Genomic DNA, 22,734 nt, shown 5'->3' on the forward strand with positions numbered 1-22,734 from the left:
AATGTACAGACATGAGTCTTGGTGGAAAGGAGCTGAAAAATGAAACAAACAACAAAAAAAAAAAACCCAAAAAACAAACAGACCTTGCTGTCTTCTCTAAGGGCAACCTAGAGCACCATATCCTGAGGGATGAACTACGAAAACCCCAAAATATCAAAAACTCAACCTCTGGCTATTACTTGAAGGGAGTTGTGTTGTAATGCTGAAGGCTTTATGCGATTCATTAAATTTTCAAACCTAACTTGTGGCTGGACATTTGTACAGACTGTTCAAACAGTGTTGACAGAAGCTGAGCCTTTTTGCACTTCAATCCATACACATATTCTCCTGGGAGGGTGGGGGGGCTATATACATGCAGACTGTATATTAGCTGTTCTCAAAGGGGTATACAGGAGTAAAATGAGAAATAAATCTTGACAGGTTGTTAACCAAAAGAACAAAGCCTCCTTTTTGAGACTTGGTAGATTGACCCTGGTTGCCCAAATTAAATTCCGGTGTTGCTATGGACACCGGCATGTCATGTCAGCACAGAAAGTCACAAATCAACTTCAGACCATGAGTACATATTATGCTGAGGAACAGTGAGTGACCACCAGAGATGGGTAGAGTGGCCAAAAACTGTACTCAAGTCATTCATTTTAATAACAAGTTAAAGTAAAAGCAGTCATCAAAATTACTACTTAAGGATGAAATGACAGTTGCATTACCTTTTAAGAAACTCATTAGTTTATCTTTACTAAGCTACATTACATTTTCATATATATAGTATATGTATGTTCATTATGCAGTGTATGTATAAAAACATAAAACAGGAGTAAAATAACAGAGAGTCCCAGCAGACATGGGATCAGCAGATATTTTCACATCTTTTAAATATGAGAAGGAAACAAATAGAACTTGCACTGAATACAATATGGATTTTTTTAAAGTAGGGGTGATGGATAGAGTTGGGGTAAAATTTCTGTTCACCTCCACAAAGACCTGGGCTTTGACTCCTGTTACACATTGTCAAACTTGTCACAACACTAGCCACTGGGGGAATAGCATGAACATTAGGTCCTGTCAGTGAATACTAATATAAAGCAATATTTACTGTATATTTTAGGTCTGAATCCTTAGTGTCAGGCCTGAACCCTGCAAGTATGTGTCAAACTTGACGGGGCATGTCAGCTTGAACCAAGTTGCAGACTTCTAATGAATAGAGATGTTTGTTTAATACAGTTATCTAAGAAACATTTAACACTATCCCTATTCATATTTCTTTAGGCTATTGTTACTCTACCTCTATGTTTTCTTTTATTTGTTTGACGTTTGCAATGTAGATTAGAATGTGAGTTTAGCTTTGAAAAGAAGCATTTGATCATTAACCTTCCTGGATGTGAACAATCTGACTGATCTGATGGGAGTATACTAAGTAGCCAAATGACATAGTTACTGACTATGTCATTTGACATAACTGAACAGTCGACTGGCATTATCTGGTATTATATTTTCTGCACAGTTTCTCAATAACGCTAAATAAAAGAACATTAAAACCATAGAACTGTGAAAATAAGGTGAGAGGTCTCCAATTCTCTTTCTTATGAGTTGTGACTAATTGCTACACTTTATAGTCTACACCATGTGTGCGCAGTGAGTATGTATCAGCCTAATTAATTTGACATTTGGTCTCCTTTCACACACATTTTATGAGAGGATGCTGTATTTGCAACAAGCAGTGCTCTACCGTAGCAATCCTCTACAGCACGTCTCCAAAGACATCTCTAGTGTAAACAGCCAGGTGTTCAGAAACATCTGTGAGGACAGCACAAGCAAGTTCCTCGGGAGATCACACTCAGGAAAGCTCCACAAGTGCTGAAAGCAGATGGGATACTGCTAAAATAAAATCTACTGCTTCTACAGCTACAGTTAATCCTTCAACATCAGTTGCTTCCGCTGTGAGATCAAGATGTTTTGCAGTGAGGCCAATAAGCCCACATAAAAATATAATAAAAATGTAAAAGAAAGAAAGACAAAAGTCAACAAAGATGATCGCTTTAAATTTACAGCAATTTTCTGTTGTTGAAGATAAGAGCTCCTACACCAATACTCCAGGTAGTCAATATGAGAAAACTGGTGAGAGGTCCAGGAAATGGTTAGACATCCATCAGTACACGCAGCTATATGAGCATAACCTGCCCTTTTCATATTTTTGGCTGTTTTAATGTTATAGTAAGACAGACAGCAGTGAAGCAAATTAGATGCAGGTTTGAGAACTTGAAAGAACCCTTGCTGCACATAACCTTTTGACCTGGTGTGGTGACCAGGAGGATGCACTTTTTAGTCCACTTGAATCAGACTGGTTTGTTGTCCCTCTTGGTGCAATTCATTCGCGCAGATCTGAACAAACCAATAGTACTCGGGTGCAGACCAAAGCAACTGTCCCAGACCATTTAGAGGAAGTGGTCTCGGTCCAGTCCCAGTGCTTCGTTTGTGGTGGGAATGTGATCCGATCTCGATCCGACCTAACTACTAGGCATACTCTGCAAGTTTGAGCTAAACGGTTTCCATAACTAGGTGTGCTTTACATGTTGGGACGCGGATTTAACAGTTGCTAGCAGCTTGCCAGAGAATTAATTGATGTATTGAGGCTTGGATTTTTCTCTGTGCAAGAGCAAACAAACTAAAGATTTGAAAATGTCTTTAGTTAAACCCTGTAATAATGTGTTGTATGCACAGATCTTTGTAAAAACAGGGCAAATAATCATTGATGGAAGACGCTGAATCACCATTTCCAAAGTGAGACAGGTACTGCTCCTGAATGTCAATCTCTCTTTGTGAGAACAGTCTTTTCAGTTACTGAAAGAAAATATGGCAAAGAAAACCACCCATGACAAATTACAAAATCTGTTGATGAAAACAACAAAAATATTTTTGTCATTAGTTTTTGGCCACGCTAGTGACCCAAATGAATGGCAATGGTTGCTCTACCACTTTGCTCAACACTGAAATACCTCAACTACTGTTGGATGGATTGTCATGGAATTGTATATATAGAGAATAAAAACTAGTTTGTTGATCCCCTGACTTTTCCTGTAGTGCCACCATAAGTTTGACATTTTTGTTTTTTAATTAAATATCTCACAGCCTCACAGAGCTGCTTAGATTCTTTTCTTCATTCATTTGATTTTTAGTTCAGTTTTTTCCACATGCTGGATATAGGTCTATAAGATGAGATTGACTGTGGTCATTTACTTTTTCGGTGTCTGTCCGGTAAATGGATTGTATTTATTTAGCACTTTTATTAGCACTTTGTTGCCTACTGTATACAGGCTATTATTGCACAACTGTACTGAACATGAAATATGTTTGATTTGATTTTAACTCATGTTCAGTTCTCTGCTTTATACAGACCTATGTCCCCATTACATAGTTATGAATATGCAACTCAAAACATCTTCAATGTTAAAAGTGTAAATTCTTGACTTATGTTGACAGGCTTTATGCCTCAAAAATGAAGATCGTTCATTATTAAATAGAGAATCCAAGAAGACCACATTAGCCTGACGCACACTTTGGTAAAAACTAATAGAACTATCTTATTAATTTATACACACATCCCCTGATATAATGCACCTTGGCTTGCATTCTACCTTGTGCAAACTGTGTCCTTCTGTAAGAAAGCACGGGTACACAGGAACACACCATGCCACAAACATTTCATCCAGCAGCCATCACTTAATTCACAGTGAGGTAGTAACATTTGCTTAGCAGTGGACAAACTGATAGATTCAGAACCTTTTATACGGAAGGACAGCTTTTGTTACTGAAACATTTGGTGATGTAAAGAAATATCACCAATGTGAGCAAGCACAGTTGAGTGGCTAAGGTGATTTTGTGAGCTCCATTATTTCTTGTATTTTTATATGTGCCATTTATATAAATCTACTTGTCCTTTAAAAGACATCTGCTGAGTGAATAAGGAGAAAAAGGCAAATGGCAGGTTGCCCTTGTAACAGCCGATATAAAATGTTACCACTGAGGGATTCAGGAAGAGGAGAAGTCATATAAAATCATTTAATTATTTTAAAATGTGTCCCAAAAAGACAAAAATGACTAACTAAAGAATTTAGCCTGTAGTTTTTTATTTTAACTGTAGGTACAGTTTATATTATAATACAATAATATGTATCCATCCATGCAAATTTGTATTTTTAAGATTTACCCTCTTGCACCTGCTGATGCATTCACTTTTCCATGCCCTGTTTTCTGCTACAACAGAGTGAAAGTGAGTAAAAGAGGTCAAATTAGATCAGAATCGACAAAAAAGTAAGAGAGTAACTGGGTTTGCATGTGCTGCAGTTGCTGTTCACCTTGTTCTGTTGAGCTATGAAGGCAATAACCCTTTATGTAAACCCACTGCCACTTTCATTTTCAAACTCAGCACAAAAAGTAAAGCATTGCATCTTTTTTTAAATGAATTCATGAGTAAGCTGACAAAGCATTACAAGTCAAAGTAACCTTGAGCTGATCATAATAAACATGCCTTTGGAAATTAAAAACCATGAGTGATTGTTTTGGGATGCAAATTTACACAATAGACCTAAATTGAAAGGGAGTTAAAATTACAAGTGATGAGAAAGCTGTGGGGACCCAAATACACGTTTACAAATATGGCAAAAATCCTAAAGTACATGTGTGGTACATTACCATAAAGAATAAAGAATACACAATTCTATTATAGTAGCAAATGCAGACCCAGTTACTCAGAGAACGAAGCACTGATTTTACAGGGAATAAGATAGACTTCCTGTCACCCTGTCACGTACATAAATAATTTATTTGCCACTGTAATTAATTCTCTGTTTATTGGATTTGCAGCAATTGTATACAAATGAGAAAATTACTTAAACATTTTGTTCATCTCACCATGAAATTGCATATTAGTCTGACAGAAGAGACTTTTTTATGGCTTGATATCAATAAGATGGTGATAAACCTCATCACAGAACTGATAGCAGCATGACTGTAGGCTGGTGAATTCAACTCTGATCCAGCTGTATATATATATATATATATGTGTGTGTGTGTGTGTGTGTGTGTGTGTGTGTGTGTTATAGTGTTATATATGTGTATATATATATATATATGCATATATGGAACTCTACTGGTGGGATGAACACCATTCTTCCCAAAAGGTCATAGCATATGATTCACATCATTTTCATCATTTCACCATTCAGTGACCCCTTGTGCCCTGTGAATTGGGCATTGTCATCCTGGAAGAAACCACTCCCATCAGGATAGAAATGTTTCATCATAGGATAAAGATGATCGTTCAGAAAAACTTTGTATTGATTTGCAGTGACCCTTCCCTCTAAGGGGACAAGTGAACCCAAACCATGCCAGCAAAATGCCCCCCACAGCATAACAGAGGCACCAGATCCCCTCACTGTAGGGGTCAAGCATTCAGACCTGAACCAGTTTTTCCTTTAATTTCTGTGTATTTAGGGCTATAATTAAAGACAGTGCAGAATAGCCAGGGTAATTTCAAGCTAATGCAGGTTACATCAACCTCAGAATCATTTTTAAGCAGGCAAAATGAGTGAAATCACCTGTGTGGGTTTACATAGCAAAATACTAATTGTTAGATTGGTTAAAATGTTAACTGTAATAGTTGAAAATCTCTCTGTCCACTTGAAAGTCTGAAGCAGGAATAACATTTTTTTCAATAATAAAATTATTATTATTATTGTCCTGTAACCATCTGATGTGTCCTTTTTAGAATACATTTCAGCACCTACATTTGTAAAATGTTAAAAGCAATAGATTGAAATTGATTAATCATTTAGGAACCATTTCCATCCCTGAGAAGTTTGTATGTGATGTATTACAAAACAGGTTGGGATAAAAACCAACACGGTTGAAATGCACTGCTACTGACATAATGGTCCTTGATTCAACGGAATCCATCTTTTGTCCTTAGAGGAAAACCTTGTTGTTAACCCAGGCAAACAGATATCTGTTGTTTATGGTTTGTTGCTCATTATTTAAAGCAGCCACCCAAAGAGGAGCTTGTTGACTCAGATGGTTTCATTCCAAATCTATTTATATATGCAGAGCATACTTGTGATATATATGTTTTTCTTCTTTCCATTTTTATAGATACACATGGCACTTTGGGAATTCACTTTTCACTTCAAGCCATGTAGCAAATCTTTGTCAAAATATTTTGACAGCAGAATTGACTTAGTGATAACCGAACAGCTGGAGGTTTTAAAAAGCTCAACATTGATAGACACAAGTGTGCAGCTTGTGACCGTATTGACTTGATAGAATCATAACTCTTTGAGAAGCATAACAGCGACTAGACGTAGATTAGATTCCCAGTTCACTCTAGACTCCAGGCCCTCGGCTAACTGTGGGAAATCATTACAGTAAATTAAGTGTGCAGCAGAAAGTGCCTCTGACAGATTAGATATCCGGGTTTCTCAGAAGGTTGTTAGCAACCAATAATGTCCTCTTCAATTTATTTTGGATATTGAATGACTGCTGATCTTCTCGGTTGGTGTTCTTTCCACTTTCCTGTGTAGTCTTCCAATTTCTCCTCTTTTCACTTTATCTACTTCCATTTTCTTTCTTCCTCCCTTTTTCCAATCTCCCTCTATCCCATGCTCATTCTGCTTTACTATACCCAATAAAAATCTAGCTGTAAAGACCAATGAGGGTTGTGGGTAACAACTCTCGGTACAGTCAATCTTTTTCTCCCACCTTATCATGCCCATAGTGGATAAAATTGATCACAGTAACTTATCTACAAAGAAGCATTGCAAAATGTGTCCATACATTCACTGTGGGTTGTGTGAAGGGTTTATGTGAAATAAATCATTAAATGATATGACATATTCCATTCTTATCTGAAATACCTGCAGCTACATTTAATTATTACTATTATAGAAATTGTTTCTACCCATTGGCCTATGTGGACTTCCAATCAGTGCTAGTGGCACTAATGGTGATTGGTTGATAAATCAGTGTTTTCCTGCCCAAAGACCTGCCAACCAGACCCAGTACAAGAAGTATTGGGAATGGGCTTCCTTGGATTTTTCAGGAGTGGGTATAGTATTATAAATTCTTAATCTCAGTTGGGCTACCAGAAATCTACTCAAAATAATGTTCCCTTTAGCCTAAAGACTTACAGAGAAAAACAGAAGTCTAAAAGTCTACAGCCATGCTTGTGGCTGCCAGTACAGCAGTGCTAAATGCTAACGATTACTATGTCATATGCTATACATAAACCAAAGTATCAGACAAATGGAAATGGACTGATGATGCTGATAGATGAAAAGTCAGATGATTAACAAAACAATGGATCATGTGGGGAACATGAATGTCTATACCAGATTTCATGGCAATCCATCCAATAGACATTTTACTTTCAATAAAAAAATGAAGGGGATCACAGAAGTCATTAGCATTTTCTGAGTACAATGAATTTCTTTCCCAAATTTTGTGCCAATCCATTTTAGTGGATGTTGAGAAATTTCACTGGATACTTACAAGCTTTAATCCGTTGGTGAAGCTAAAAGAAAAGTCAAGGGATCATCAAGTCATCAGGTTTTATCCTCTGGGCTCCATGAATGTCTGTACCAACTTTCATGGCAACCCATCCAATATTCATTGAAATATTGCTGCTTGGACCAAAGTTGTGGGACAACTGTCAGATCTTGTCTACACAAGATTCTTTTCAGCATCACTTTTCATAATAGGATTTCATAAAGAGAGCTACGCCCCTGCACTGACCAAACAGCCTCTACAGCCTCAACATCTCATCCAGACAGTCCATGAGGGCAAAATTAATTGCAGTGAATCCAAAAATATTCTGATTCTGAATCTAAACCAATTAAGTTCAAAAGATTTGGCCTTCAGTTTGTTATGGGCCAATGCAATGCCAACAGTTACAGTTTATATACGAGATAGTTTATGTAACTCACTATCAAGTTCATTAATACAGTAGAATTTATGTTTGTCCATTGAACTTGACCTCCTGAGTAAAACCTCTTTTCGCTTACTACAGAATTTCCCTGTCAAGTATTTTCAAATGCCAACTGGAAAAAAAGGGCGCTTGTGTTTCTGAAGCATGTTGCATCACTGGTCATTAAAAATGTCTGAGAATAACTTATTGTATTGTATTATTGTATTTTCTTATCAATGTCTGCCTTTGTTAAGGATCTCTAGTATGTATTGCTGATGCAGTTCTCAAAACCAAGCCAGGTTGGGGAATTAACATTTTTACCTGCCTGTAATGCCACGAACAGTCACTGGTGGCACTCACTCTTCACTGTCACCAACTTTATTGCTGTTTCTCCTCAGGGGTGGAGTCATACAGTAGCTCATACCACTACATTTTAAATTTTGAGCCTTACAATGTTATAAAATATGAAGTTATTCAAAATGTCGTCTGTGCAGATATTCTGGGAGGTCATTTTGGCTTACTGAAATGCTTTTCGCAGCTACAATAGCTGACTGCATTTTAGTACATAACATTCCCAGCTCCCTGGAGGCCAACAGAAGAAAACAGAATTTGTCTCAGCCAAACTCTCTGTAGTTCTGGTTGTAGTTTACTAGACTGCCACAGCTGGCTACATAAATAAAGACAACATTGGCAAGTATATGTCAGAGATTTAGAGATGTGATGGACAAAAACACATTGATACACAGACACTAGAAAATGCAGCACTAAGTGTTATAAATGTTTGATTCATTATGAAACAGTTGAAGAACTGATAATATACTGAACAAACAACAGATGGGTTCACTGAACACTGCCTCAGACTGTAAGAATCAATCATGCTGAGTCATACTTTCACCCACATTACAGAAATAAGCTACCCTGATTAATACAAACATCATTAAAAACTTAACTGAGTCACTATAACACAAAAATAAACACGCTGCAACATGAATCCATCACTGACTCATGATGTTTCTGCTCTATTTTAACACTAGAGAGGCCAACAGATCTTTGAAAATGGTGAGGGTGCTGTGAAACAGAGGGTGGAAATAAAATTATTGATTTATTTTAAATCAAAAAACAAGTTTCTACAAGTGTAGCAAAATGAATATTTTGAAAACTGTGATATTAAACATCAAACAATCAGGGAAGTTTTGCTCAGCATTTCTAATGACTGGCAGCAATTTATCCTAAGCCTTGCTTCTACCAGATATCCTGAAAAGAGAACAGAATCCAGCTTTTTCTGCTGACTGCATCAAGGCTCTTTTATACAGAGATCCCGCATTATAGCCATAGAGAAGATCTGTCACAAAGCCGCCTTTGCTTTTTTACACTGAACCAAACAACGCCGGCATAAAGCTGCCCCCAAATTTTTACATAGCATGCAGGCGTTCCAGATTCAAAGGTGTGACTAGTAACACAACAGCCTCGGCTCCCTGTCAGCTCCCTGTTCCGCCGCTCTGTGACTACCTCCGTAGCTGGCTTATTGGCGGAGCAACTCTGCCCCCCAATTCCATGTCTGTAACTTTTATACAGAACAGTGAGGCAGAATAAAGGTGCAGCATTTGCCTTGAACACATCACTCTTTAAGTTTGATTTGTCACTTCTTTATTCCTTTTGTAAACCTTTGCCACTCTCTTTATTTATACGTCTTTTCCCCTCCTCAGTACTGAGGTGTGGTTAAGTAAAATACAGGTGTACTGTTCTCCACATGGAATTAATGAGCGGGGATGACTGGTGTATTTAGGCTTGTTTCCATATACTGTAAACATGGTACAAAGGTGTAGAGTATGTATATTAGGTTCAAAGGGTTAATATCCTACAAACAAAATGTATCTTGTAGTTACATGGTCTGGGAGACAGAGATAAAGGTAAGACTGTGCACTTAGGTGAGGACATTGTGCTGTAACATACTGTATACCATGTCAGAGATGTGACAAAGGGAGGTGTTGGCTGTAATTTCACACCAGCAGACCAACAGACAGTGGCAGGCTGACAAAACAGTGACTGACAGTCAAATACAACCTATAGCTGTCTACAGGTGATGGAAAATGTATGTATGCTAACATGTAGGTATTTGTGTTACCACGTATGTGTGTTTGTTATGGCCTGAGTGCAGAACTACTGTATAAAGACAGTATACTAACATCATAAAGTATTCACTATGTACTAATGTTACTGGCTGTAGTGGTCCGTTAATGAGTAAAATCCGATACAAACAGTGTACAAGTCCTTTTCACTACCAACATTAACTGAATCAGAGTCAACTGTCCTCCCAAGAAAAACAACACAACAGGTCGTATTGTCAGTTGCCCAAAATCAACATAGTGACGTTTGAGTGACAGATGCCATCTAGTGGCCATAGTAATTATGACGTGGGGTAATGTGCAGTTCAGATGACATATTCAATGCAGGGAGAGTGGATGGAGACATTAACCTAACAGTGGACTTTGACACAAGAGACCACTGTTCATTTCCCATTCCCAACTGCGAGTTGTTTTTTAAAAACCATAACTACGATCGTCCCCTAACCTTAATCCTGTGGTTATTACTGTAGCCATGACAACGAAGGTGGCCTACCTTTAAGGAAGTAGTAGCTTTAAACTACACCACATGTTTCTCTAACTAATAAAGTGATCATTTTAACCCAAACCATGATCTCTCCATAAATCTAACCTAGTGGTTTTTGTGCCTAAACCTAACCAGACCTTAACCACAGTGCTGTCACATCATAAAACATCATTATTTTTCAACAGTGATTTGTAACGGTTTTGGAAAGCACACACAAATGATGCTGTCTTGTCGTCCTGGAGTCACATGGTCCAACCACCTATTTGGTTGTTGGGTTTGCAGCTATCTCTATTCTTTCTGCCAAGTGGAAGACATCGTAGTTTTCAGAAATTCTCAATATCTTAAGCTCTGAATTACAAGTTGGAGGCTGACAGGACAGATTTTTCTCAATCATCTGTGTGTAAATACAGTCTCAAGCCAGTCAAGTCAATTTATATTTGTATACCCTAATATCACAAATCACAAATTTGCTTAGGGGGCTTAATGATGTGAAACTGAGTGAAATGTAACTATAAACACAAAAACAAACAAAGAAAACTATTTATCTCCTGTACAGTACAGAGTGTTTCTTTTTGTTTTACTTTTAAAATGTTTATGGTCAAATGTAGTTTGCAAGAGTAGAGAAGACTCATAGTCATCATAGCCATCAAACATAGTCAGCAAACTGATTTGTGTCAGTTACACAGTGGTAAAGTTAGCTATCATTCACCAATGCTAGCTATCACACAACAATATCCATATAAAGTTAACATTAGCAAATGTCAGCTGCCATAAACCTCTGAATTGGGTAGGATAGAGCAAGGGTGTGTTTTTGCTACTTATGAATTCAACTTTTCATTTATAAGTGGCATATCATGTTGCTGCTTATTTAAAGGTCCTGACAGCCCACTTTCTTAATGAGTTTCTTACTATGAGTAATGCCGTCCTACATGAACACACAATGTTCTGCCATGTTATAACAGTAGTCTTTCAACTACATGAAAGATTTGTGTGTTTGTGTTTTTCTCTCTTCTCACTGGTTTGAATTGGGCAGGCTCAGCTGGAAGAAGGTGATGTCACATACATCCATGAAGCGATCAGGATCTGATTATAGTTAGGTTGCTTGCTTGCTGCCAGGCCATTTTTGGCAACAGTCCTATAAATGTGTAGGACAGCCAAGTATCCCGGAATGCATTTAGCACCAACTGGCAATGATCAGTGATGGCAGAGATTTTGAGCCATGCTAAAAGCTGTTGTTAATTTTTTCTGTAGGACTTTTAATATGTCACTTTATTAAAGGACCACTTTGCAGATTTTCAACCTTATCTCTATCTATGCAAATTGGGGATATAATGTGAACAACGTTTTTTTAATGTTCTCTGTTTCTCTGGGGCTCAGCTTCAAAATCTGTTGTTCTTCCAGGAACCAGTGATGACACTGGTTCTCAGGAGAACTACAGGCTGTTTCAGCTCTCAGGTTGTTTTCTATAGTGGTGCCTTTAAGGTGAAATGTGGGTCTTCCAAACACTCCTGTCCACCATGTTACGGCAACAATAGGTAAAAGCAGCCCTTGGAATCATACTACAGCATATTTCGAAGAAAACTAGTTTCATGATATGCAGCTGACTATTGCACCCTTGGAATCAGACACTAACAGTTACAGAGAGTGGACTGTAGAGGAGGACCGGGGTGATGTTACAGCCGCAGCTAAGCTAAGCTAAGCTGCTATGTTTCTCCATGATTCATCCAGAAGAGCTGAATCTAACACGAAAACAACCAGATTTGCAATATAATGTCGGAGGAGAGATGTAGAGGTACTGTTAGTATTGATGTTGCCGAAAATAGTGCTGTGGAGTCACACAAAACAGAGTATGGTGGAGTCCCCACCACCATAGCTATGTACAGACACTACTGAAAGCCCTGGCGCTTCAGCACCAGGTGTTCAGATAGGAGGTCCCTTGGCAGAGGGATAGCATTTACCGGGCAGTACTTCACCAAAAAGCATGACGTGAGAAGCTTTTGCTCCAAGGGTGATGGCAAAAATGAAGCCACCAGCAAACTCCTCAGCAGAGACGAACACCAAATTCAATTTAAAAAAAACAGCTGTGCAAGCAGGAAAACTCAGAAAACACAGCGTTCTCTGTCAATATAGCACAGACTGAGGAATTTATTGCTTCAGTTGACTACATTTACCATCAACACTGATTGGACATCCACATGAAACGCAGCTAATTTTTCCTTTAAATATTTTTCAGATAAGAAAGTGACCATTTAGTTTTCCGCGCACTTCCTGGGGGCTTGGTCACCACGTCTCACCACTTCCTGTGTCCGTTGTTTCAAATTAAAAGCCCTCTAGTGTTTCATACACGGTCCAGCCATGTACTGGGTTTTAACCTAGTCTTGTTCAATCAAATCTGACCAAACCACACTGACATAGTCCTCACAAAGCAGAATGTTTTACTTAACAATATGTTGCTGTAGTTACTTCTGTATTGAACATAGACACAGACATGATATTAATATTTATCTTCTCTAACTGATGAACGGAATAAAAAAAACAAATTTCCCTAAATGTCGGAATGACCCTTTAAAAAGAGAGTAAAGGAATGGAAGAAGAGATGAGAGAGAGGTACATTATGGGAAGAGAATATAAAAAATAGGGAGACAGAGATGTGGATAGATTAATAGCTTTAGAAACAGAAAAAGGGAGCGAAAGAGGATTGTCTGTAATGGAAGAGGGTGATACCAGCAGAGAAGGTGTCTGTACTCTCCGCCTGAGAGAGTAATCGATTTCAGGCTCTCAGGCTCTTTTGTTGCCCCTCAGACTGCATGACTGGCACTGAAATAACTCCATAGTGCAAAGAGAAATGGATAAGAGAGGGATAGAAAGAGAGAGGGGCAGATACTTTATATAAATACCAAAAAGAAAAAAGATGGGCTGAAAGAAAGGTGTGAGAAAAAAAAAGAAAAGAGGCACAGTAATGGAGAGATTTGGTGTAGGGAGACATCTTATTTATAAAGTTGAGCTGCAAAGAGTGGTAGAGCAAAAAACTGAGAAGGGTTAGGCCATATGAGAGATAGACAAAGTGGTTATGTTTACTTGCAGACTAATAGCTCCTGAAAGATGCCTCTCATAGCATCTCAAAATCAATTAATCATCACTCTCATTAGCACTGAGACATATTTACTCAGAAGTAATGCCTGCCAACAAGTCAGATTTGGCAGGAGTTCTACATTTCTTTATGAAAACAGATAGTTTCATAGCACAAATCGGAATAGTTCTTTCTTTGCACATAATTCATAACTTTATTCCACTGCAGTGTTAACTGATTTGGATGTATGCTGGCTATTTTCGAGGGCGATTACAGTATTAGCTCAAGGGGTGATACCAAGGGAAGGGATGGGAGACATCATGAGGGATATTCTTTGTAACAGGAAACAGTAGGCTTTATGGGACATGTGGTCCATTCATCAATTTTCTACACCTGCATATCCTGTTAAGAGGTTGCAGGGGGTTGGAGTGCATCCCATCTCATATTGGATGCGAGGCAGATAAACCCTGGACAGGTCACCAGTCACAAGGCTTAAGGCTAAAACATGCCTTTCAGAACTGCAAATAGGCAAACATGTATGTAACATTTGTGTGGGCTTTTTTTTTGTACATGCAAAAGTTGTTGAATTTGTAATTTATTTTCTCCTCATCTTGAACCTGCCTCCCAACAGGAGTTGGATCAACCAGTCAGCTTGCTTGATTCACAGGTGTATAACACGTTGTTGAGATTTGGGAGGTGTTTCGTGTTAACCCATTTGTGAGCCTCTGCAAATGAAGTTACAATATTTTAATCCTAGTTCTATAAGCACAGGCGGAGCCCTCTACTGGACTCTATGGGTAAGGCTGTATTCAGACCAAATCAGGCGGTGCAGAGAAAACGTCAGTCCTCTCATTCATTTGAATGGGGGTAGTGTGTTTCGGCTGCGGCCGTTTTGGTCGCTGCGGCACCGCACCGAACTGTGACCGGAAAGTTGAGCCAACTCCAACTTTTGGAGAAACACAACCCGATGTCACTGTGGCTGAAGGCTGCAGTGGCCAATCACAGCCAGAGATCAGACTGATCAGATTTGTAAACTCTGCCATGAGGGAAGACAAAGACATTACTAGGAAGAGGGAAGGACATTCCTATTTGTTTGATAACGGTAAAAGTAAAGTTAGACTCTGCTGTTGGCTTCCCGACTTATTTTAAAAAAAGACGAGAGAAAGTCCCTCTCCTGGACTCTATGGGTACAATAGGCAGTAAGCCCAGGCAGTAAGCCCGATGAATGTTCGCCCTGCCACCACATCATCAGACTGCCTCACTGAGTCCAACCAGCTATACTCCTACTACTTCATAATCTCAGCCACTTAAGTGGAGCAGTAGGGGGCCTAACCCAGCCCAGTTGACATGAACATGAACTGGGTGTAACCATGGCCTAACTTCACAAGGGTCACAACCATACAACCCTGCACATCCTATTCGCAGATTCATCTTTGATCATGGGAGAATTCAGGAGTATAATTGCCCAGGGGTATCGGGTGTACCACAGCTGACACTAACACCACCACCAAGTCCTGAGTCACACCTGCAAGCACGGACCTTGAAAAGAAGCCCGTCATGTCCAAGAGATAGAACCTTATGAACAAACAAGGTGTAGACTTAGACGCTGCCTTGCATATGTCCTCAACACTCACCCTACTGAAAAAGGCCATAGACACTGCTACACCATGTGTGGAATGCGCTCGGACCATAGTAAGGGTGTCCTTACTTGCCTGCCTATAAGCTTGGGAGATGCACGCTTCCTATCCAAGCCCTATCCAAGACGCTTCTTGGATAGGGCTTTACCGGCCACTCCCTTTCCATAGCACACAAACAGCTGTTCAGTGTGCTGAAAGGGGGCTGTGTGTTCAACATCACATGCCGACTCACGTACTGGGCACAAGAGGTGCAGTTTTGCCTCCCTGGTGTCCCCATGGGGTGGAAGATGAAATGTCTCTAGCTGAATAGTTCTTGACTTAAATGAACTTCTAATGTTCTTTGGAACAAAGGAGGTGTTTGGTCTGAGAGTAGCACCACTGTGGTCACTATTAAGCAGCAAACAGCTGGGGTCAACCGACACAGTACACAATTCAGTCACTCTCTTAGCTGAGGTCAACACAAGCAGCAAAGCTGTCTTGAATGAGCACTCCAGAGGCTCATAGGTGTCACTCATTAAGGCCTCAAACACCAATGGCAGTTCCTACTCGGAAGCAGAGACATGCATCACTGGCCATTGTCTCTTTACCCCCTGTAAGAAACGTTTCACAAAGGGGTGGGCAAAGACAGGTCTGTAACCAAAGCCCTTGTGACAGGAGGAAACAGCTGCTGCATACACTTTATCAGTGGCATGAGACAGCCCATTTTCCACCAGATATTGTAGAAAGGAGAGAACCTCTCCCACTGGAAAAGTCAGGGGGGCAGTCTCCTTTCCTTGCACCAGCATTGGAATCTCAACCACTTAGCTTTGTAGCAAGCAATGGTGGATCCTGCTCTCGCTGCTTGGATGATCTGCACCACCTGCGCAGACAGTCCAGCTGCATCAGCCTGTCCCTCTCTGGAGAGGTTGCCTCAATCGAGCCTGCCTCCTTGGACAGAGCCCCCCACACGTGGGGAATGGACCAGGCCTGGGCCGCCAACATCTGGGTAATCTCTGCATACTACAGCACCGAGCGGCAGTCCAAGGCTATGACGATGACCAACAGTCTCTCTTGACTCACTCTCTCCAGCTGAGGGGGAATGAGACAAAGAGGAGGAAAAGTGTAAAGCAACCTCCTTTGCCATCCTCCCAAGGGTGGATTGTCTTGTGGCATCAGGGAGAACCAGAGCAGGCAGTGGATGTTGTTTCGACTGGCGAACAGGTCCACTTCTGCTCTCCCAAACTAGTTCCAAATCTGCCAGAGGGCCACCTCTCGACATGAAGTTAATTCCCCTGTTCTCCGGACACAGAATGTGGAGGGCTCTCAGAGACTGATTCGAGCATTACTCCCAGATAATCTGTCTGCTGGCGTGGCTTGGGGGTGCTCTTCTTGCAGTTGATGGCAAAACCTAACTGGGTTAGATGCAGCATCAACCTAGCTGTGTGGAAAATGGCCCATTCTCTGGACCTGGCCATGACAATGAAGTTGCCTAAGTTAAAGATGATCCTTATGCTCTGTAAATGCAGTGGCTACAGTGCCACATCCACGTGCTTGCTGAACATGCGGGAAGCCAGGGAGTAGCCAAATGGTAGCCTGTTGTAATCATAGGCCATCCCCTGGAAGGCAAAATGCAGGAACTTCTTGGTTGAACCAGTTCCAGCAATCTCCTGATGGTTAGCATGCAGAATGTCTTTCGAGCAATGCATTGGTTCAGAATGCGGGGATCCAAAATGGGTCTGAAACCTCTGTCTGTTGTGAGTGGGAATTATCAAGACAGCCTGTTTCAATAACAGGTCCTACATCTCCTCAGGGAGAGAATCTGTCTCCTCCTGGGAGGATAGATTTATCTCTTTGATGCCCAAGAACGGAGGCAGAACACAGGCAGAACTGTAGTGAATAACCCAGTGTCGGTGTTCTGTCCATCCACTCTGATAAAGTGCAGCTGTGACGCCATTCCTTGTAAAACTGTAAGAGAACGGGTGGTCAGCTGGGGATAGCAGCCAGGAAGCTGTGATATTCCGATTTGGCCCTCTCTGCTGACAAACCTTCCATAAACAGAAGATTGGTCCATGAGAGGCCAGTATCAAAAGGGCCAAGCCAACAGAGTGGTCTGTGAACGCATCACTGTTAACTACCTCAACACAGCGTTAGATGTTGTTAGACCTGCGTGTCTTTTTACTGTGGATGGAAACTGGAGCACTCGGAGGAAACCCAGGATGACATGGACAGAACGTGCAAACTGCACACAGAAAGAACCTCACTGGCTGTGACAGGTTCAAACCTAGGACCTTCTCACTGTAAGGTTACAGTGCTATCCACTGAGCCACCATGTCATGTGGTCTTAGCTTTAGAAACATACAAATCATGATGTAAAGCGCCATTCAGAGCTGAGAGAACTGCTCAGTAAAGCAGACCATGGATGAAGTATCAGAGATCACATTATACAAACAAGAATCAATATCAAACCAGTGATCCAGACATGAAATACAGCATCTTTTAGAGTAATTGCAAACATAATTAGCATTTAAAACACATTAGAACAGCTTGGCAAAAACATCATGTATTAATCAACACAATAATACATCAAATTAAAGGCAGGGTTGTTACATACAGCCTGTCTCTGCAGCCCAAGATGCTATTGGTCGTTCCAGACCAATATATTAGTTATATTAGTTTCCAGAATGTTGTACCCACATAAGTACAGCTTGTGATAAACATATGTCATCTGAAAATCAGTCAGGCAAGACAGTGTCAGTGTTTTGAATTTCTCAGGCTGGTTGGGAAACTCTTGGTGGGAGAAGTGAACAAGAAGCATTCTCTTTGTCATTGTAGCAACAGCACGCTCTGGCCTAAAACCCCTCTTTTTAGGTTTTTGTTTCAGCTGATGCAGGAAATGGCAGTTATTGATGTCACTGGACTGCAATCCCAGATATTGTTGATCGATTTTTTCGATGTGTTACGACCCCTCCCTCTCTGCCCGCAGTGGTTTACCTGGTCACTTCATGCAGGAGCTGGCAGTCAGGGAGGGTCGTTAGGGTAATGCAGGGACACCTGGATAGGCCTCCACCAAGGCTATAAATACCACTCTGATCCATTCTCTCTCTCTCTCTCTCTCTCTCTCTCTCTCTCTCTCTCTCTCTCTCTCTCTCTCTCTCTCTCTCTCTCTCTCTCTCTCTCTCTCTCTCTCTCTCTCTCTCTCTCTCTCTCTCTCTCTCTCTCTCTCTCTCTCTCTCTCTCTCTCTCTCTCTCTCTCTCTCTCTCTCCCCCTCTCCCCCTCTCCCCCTCTCCCCCTCTCCCCCTCTCCCAGGATCGACATCTCTCCCGGTTTTGGTATTTTTCTTTTGCATTCAACAGAGGCATATACACATCTCATTCATCGACACACTACATACATGACTGATGCAGTTACTGTTTTGTAAGTTGTGCACATGATTGGACTTGACTGAGGCTTTGTGGTGGGCCCTTTGTGGTGGGTTGCTTTCTTCACACTGCTGGTTTAGCTTGCAGAAGTACCCCCCACCACTAACTGCACAAAGACTAGGGTTGAGTTATTTAGCTGGCTCCTGTTCATCTGTTACCCTGGGTTTGGTTTTTCCATGTGTCTCAATCAGCATTTGTGATTGTTTGGCTGGTTGGTTGTGAGAATGGCTTCCCTTGTGGAGAGTTCCATTCAGGATCCCATTTGCTAGAGCAGTGCACAAAAGAACAGCTTCTGAGGATTGCAGAGCACTATGAAGTTGTAATCCTGGATAAAAAGTTAAAGGAGAGTGTGAAAACTTGCCTTAAGGATGGTTTGAGGCTAAAGTTTTGTACAGGCAGCGAGCTAGTAGCTCAGTGGCCAGTGTGGTGCCTAGCCCTGGGACTCTAACTTTTGAGCAACAAAAGGAGTTGTTGCAGTTGCAACTTAAGCAGCAATTAGAGTTGGAGAGGCTGAAGTATGAAAAGTAGAACTTGAGTCTATAAAGCACAAAACGGAATGTGCAACAGTATCAGTTACAGCTGGTGAGGGAAGGTAAGCTTTCAGATGTGTCCAGAGCTGAGAATCATGAGGAGACAGAGGGCAGGAACTCTCAGTTTGATCTGGTTAATAATCTTCACTTGCTTCCCAAGTTCAGTGAATCTGATCCAGACACATTCTTCTCTCTATTTGAGCAAATTGCTGATGCTACAGACTGGCCAGATTCAGATAGAACTATGTTGCTGCAGTGTGTTCTAACTGGCAAGGCACAGGAGGCCTACTCAGCTCTAAGTATAGCAGAAAGTAGAGTTTATGAAACTCTTAAGTCAGCTGTGTTGGAGGTGTATGAACTTGTGCTGGAGGCATACCGCCAGTGTTTTCGGTCTAGGAGAAAGCTGGAAAATCAGACCCACACTGAGTTTGCCCGTGATTTGATTTCGGTGCTGGTGCATAGCTTGTGCATGGTGCTGGTGCACAGCCACTGACGTTGAGACAATTGAGGATCTTTGCAACCTGGTTATTCCAGAATGACTTAAACTCTGTGCCAGAGCAAGTAGCTACATTCATTAATGAGCATAAAGTAAAAACTCCTAACACACAGGAGGAGAGTTTTTTTTTGACTTGAATGGTGAGGTTTGCCATAAAAATGACACTCACTTCAGGCCAGGAAAGTCAAAAATAATGAGTGAGGCAGCTCCTCAGAAGACTAGCTATAGTGGGTGGAGTGCAGCAGTTAGTTCTAACACTCGCAGGTACTGTCAGGCAAAGGGGCACTGGAAAAAAGAGTGTCCAGTGCTAAAAGCAAAGAGGTCCTCCAGTCAGGTGAAACCTACTGTTATGGCTGCTCCGATCATACCATCTGTTGAGAGTAAGGAGTTAGGTCAGGTGCAGGCCTGCACTGGTCTGGTGGCTCCTCAGGCTGATTACTCAGATCAGATGGGTGTGTCTCATTGGTGGGAAGTAGTGTGCATGTTTCCATTCAAATCCTAAGGGACACTGGAGCGCTAGATTCATTCATTCTTGAGTCTGTATTGCCATTTTCTTCCAAAACTGATACGGGTGGTTGTGTGCTAACTCTTGGAATGGGTATGGTTCCATTCTCTGTCCCATTGCACCAAGTGAGTCTGACTTGTGTTCTTGTCCAGGGGGAGGTGCCGGTCGGTGTCCCTCCCCAGTTGCCTGTTGAGGATGTACATATGATTTTGGGGAATGATTTGGCTGGTGACAAGGTGTGGGCTGATGGTGGGCCTAATTTAGTGAAGCCACCAGTGTTTCCCACAGTGGTGGCATCCTTAGTGAGACCACTGGACTCGGGTGACATTTTTCGAGCCAGTACTGTCACCCGTGCTGCCAGCCGTAATGCACTAGACAAAGTGGAGCCAGAGTGTTTGGAGTTGCCAGGCTCATTGCTGGCTAATCAGCTAACAGGTTCTCAGGCTAAGTTAGTGGCAGAACAGAAGGCGGATTCTTCTTTAAATGAGCTGTTTGACAGAGTTGTGCCATCGTCAAAGGTGAGAAATACTGCCCAGTGTTACTTCCTCCTAGACGGGTTATTGGTTCGTAAGTGGGTGCCACATGGTGAACCTGCCCCCTTACATCCAATTCCTGTAATTGGACAGCCATTTGAGCATTTGATTGTGGATTGTGTGGGCCCCCTGCCCCGGTCCAAGTCTGGACATACATATCTGTTGACTGCAATGTGTCAGGTTACAAGGTATCCTGCTGCTTATCCACTTCACACTATTACAGCCAAGGCAGCGGTCAGAGCTTTGGCTCAGTTCATCTCAGTCTTTGGCATCCCTAAAGTAATACAGTCTGACCAAGGTTCCAACTTCACATCCCATCTGTTTGCTCAGGTGCTTAAACAGCTGCACATAAAGCATAACAAATCGGCAGCACACCATGCACAAAGTCAGGGCGCACTTGAATGTTTCCACCAAACACTGAAAGCATTGTTGCAGGCTTACTGAACAGAACTGTCAGGTGATCAGGAGGATGGGTTGCCCTGGTTGCTGTTAGCAGCTCTTGAAGTTGTCCAGGAAAGTACTGGATTCAGCCCCAATGATCTAGTGTTTGGACATAAGGTGCATAGGCCACTTGCAGTTTTGCAGGATGGATGTTTGCCAGAGGAACCTCATAGATTATGTGAATGGCCTCAGAAAAAACAGATATGACCAAAGGGCTGAGGGCCATCAGTTTAGCCCAGCAGACTCTGTACTTGCTATTCTGCCTCTTGTTGATTCACCTTTCCAGGCGAAATACAGTGGTCCTTTTTCTGTGGTATGTCAAGTCTCTGATCTGAACTATTTGATTGAAACACCTGGCCATAGGAAATCTACAAGGCTGTGTCATGTTAACCTCCTAAAGCCATATTGCACTCGTGAGTCAGTCTTTTCAGTGCAGCAGGGCTCCCTGGTTAAGCCAGTTTTAGTTGCTGGCCCTGTTTTGGCATCCACCATTCCCAATCCAGTGGGAGTGGAGAGTGAGGAAGAGGAAATTGTTTCTGATGATGGGTTGTTGTGGGGCTGCCTGAAAAATTCTGAGACACTGAAAAATTTGGATATCCTGGTTACTCACTTGGATGTGGATAAACGTAATGAGTTGATCAAACTAATCAAGAGTTATCCAACACTGTTTTCTGATACTCCATCCCGAACACACTTAATTGAACATGACATAGATGTTGAAGATGCTGAGCCCATCAAGCAGCGCTTTTATCGTGTGTCGGATGAGAAGAGGAGACAGTTGGATGCTGAGGTACAGTATATGCTAGATAATCGCATCGCTGAACCTTGTTCATCTAACTGGGCCTCCCTGTGCCTCCTAGTTAAAAAGTCAGATGCTAATTTGAGGCCTTGTACTGACCACCGTAAAGTGGACAGTCTCACTAAACCTGATTTGTATCCACTTCCCAGGATGGAAGATTGTATTGATCAGGTAGGTTCAGCCACATTTGTGAGCAAATTTGATCCTCTCAAAGGGTACTTGCAAGTCCCTCTCACCAAAAGGGTAGGGGAAATTTCAGCCTTCATAACTCCATCCAGCTTGTATTCTTACACAGTGATGCCATTTGGTTAAGGAATGCTCCTGCAACATTTCAAAGGCTAGTGAATGGTGTTGTTTCAGGACTTAGCAGTTGTGCTGTGTATCTGGATGATGTAGTTGTGTATTCAGACACCTGGGAAGAACATGTCCACTGCATAGGTGCTCTTTTTGACAGGTTGGTGTGGGTGCGTTTGACTGTTAATCTCGCCAAATGTGAGTTTGCCAAAGCCACGGTGACCTACCTTAGGAAGGTGGTGGGTCAAGGCCAAGTTCACCCAGTGCAGGCCAAAGTTATGGCTGCACGTGAGTTTCCTCCACCCACCGCCAAGAAAGAGCTGATGCGTTTCCTAAGAATGGTGAGCTACTACCGCAGTTTCTGTAAGAACTTTTCATCTGTGGTTGCACCATTGACTGACCTGCTAAGAGCCAAAACCAAGTATATTTGGTCCCCACATTGTCAGGATGCATTCAAGAGTGTAAA

Source organism: Thunnus thynnus, chromosome 9 (assembly GCF_963924715.1).
Source record: "Thunnus thynnus chromosome 9, fThuThy2.1, whole genome shotgun sequence".
NCBI lineage: Eukaryota > Metazoa > Chordata > Actinopteri > Scombriformes > Scombridae > Thunnus > Thunnus thynnus.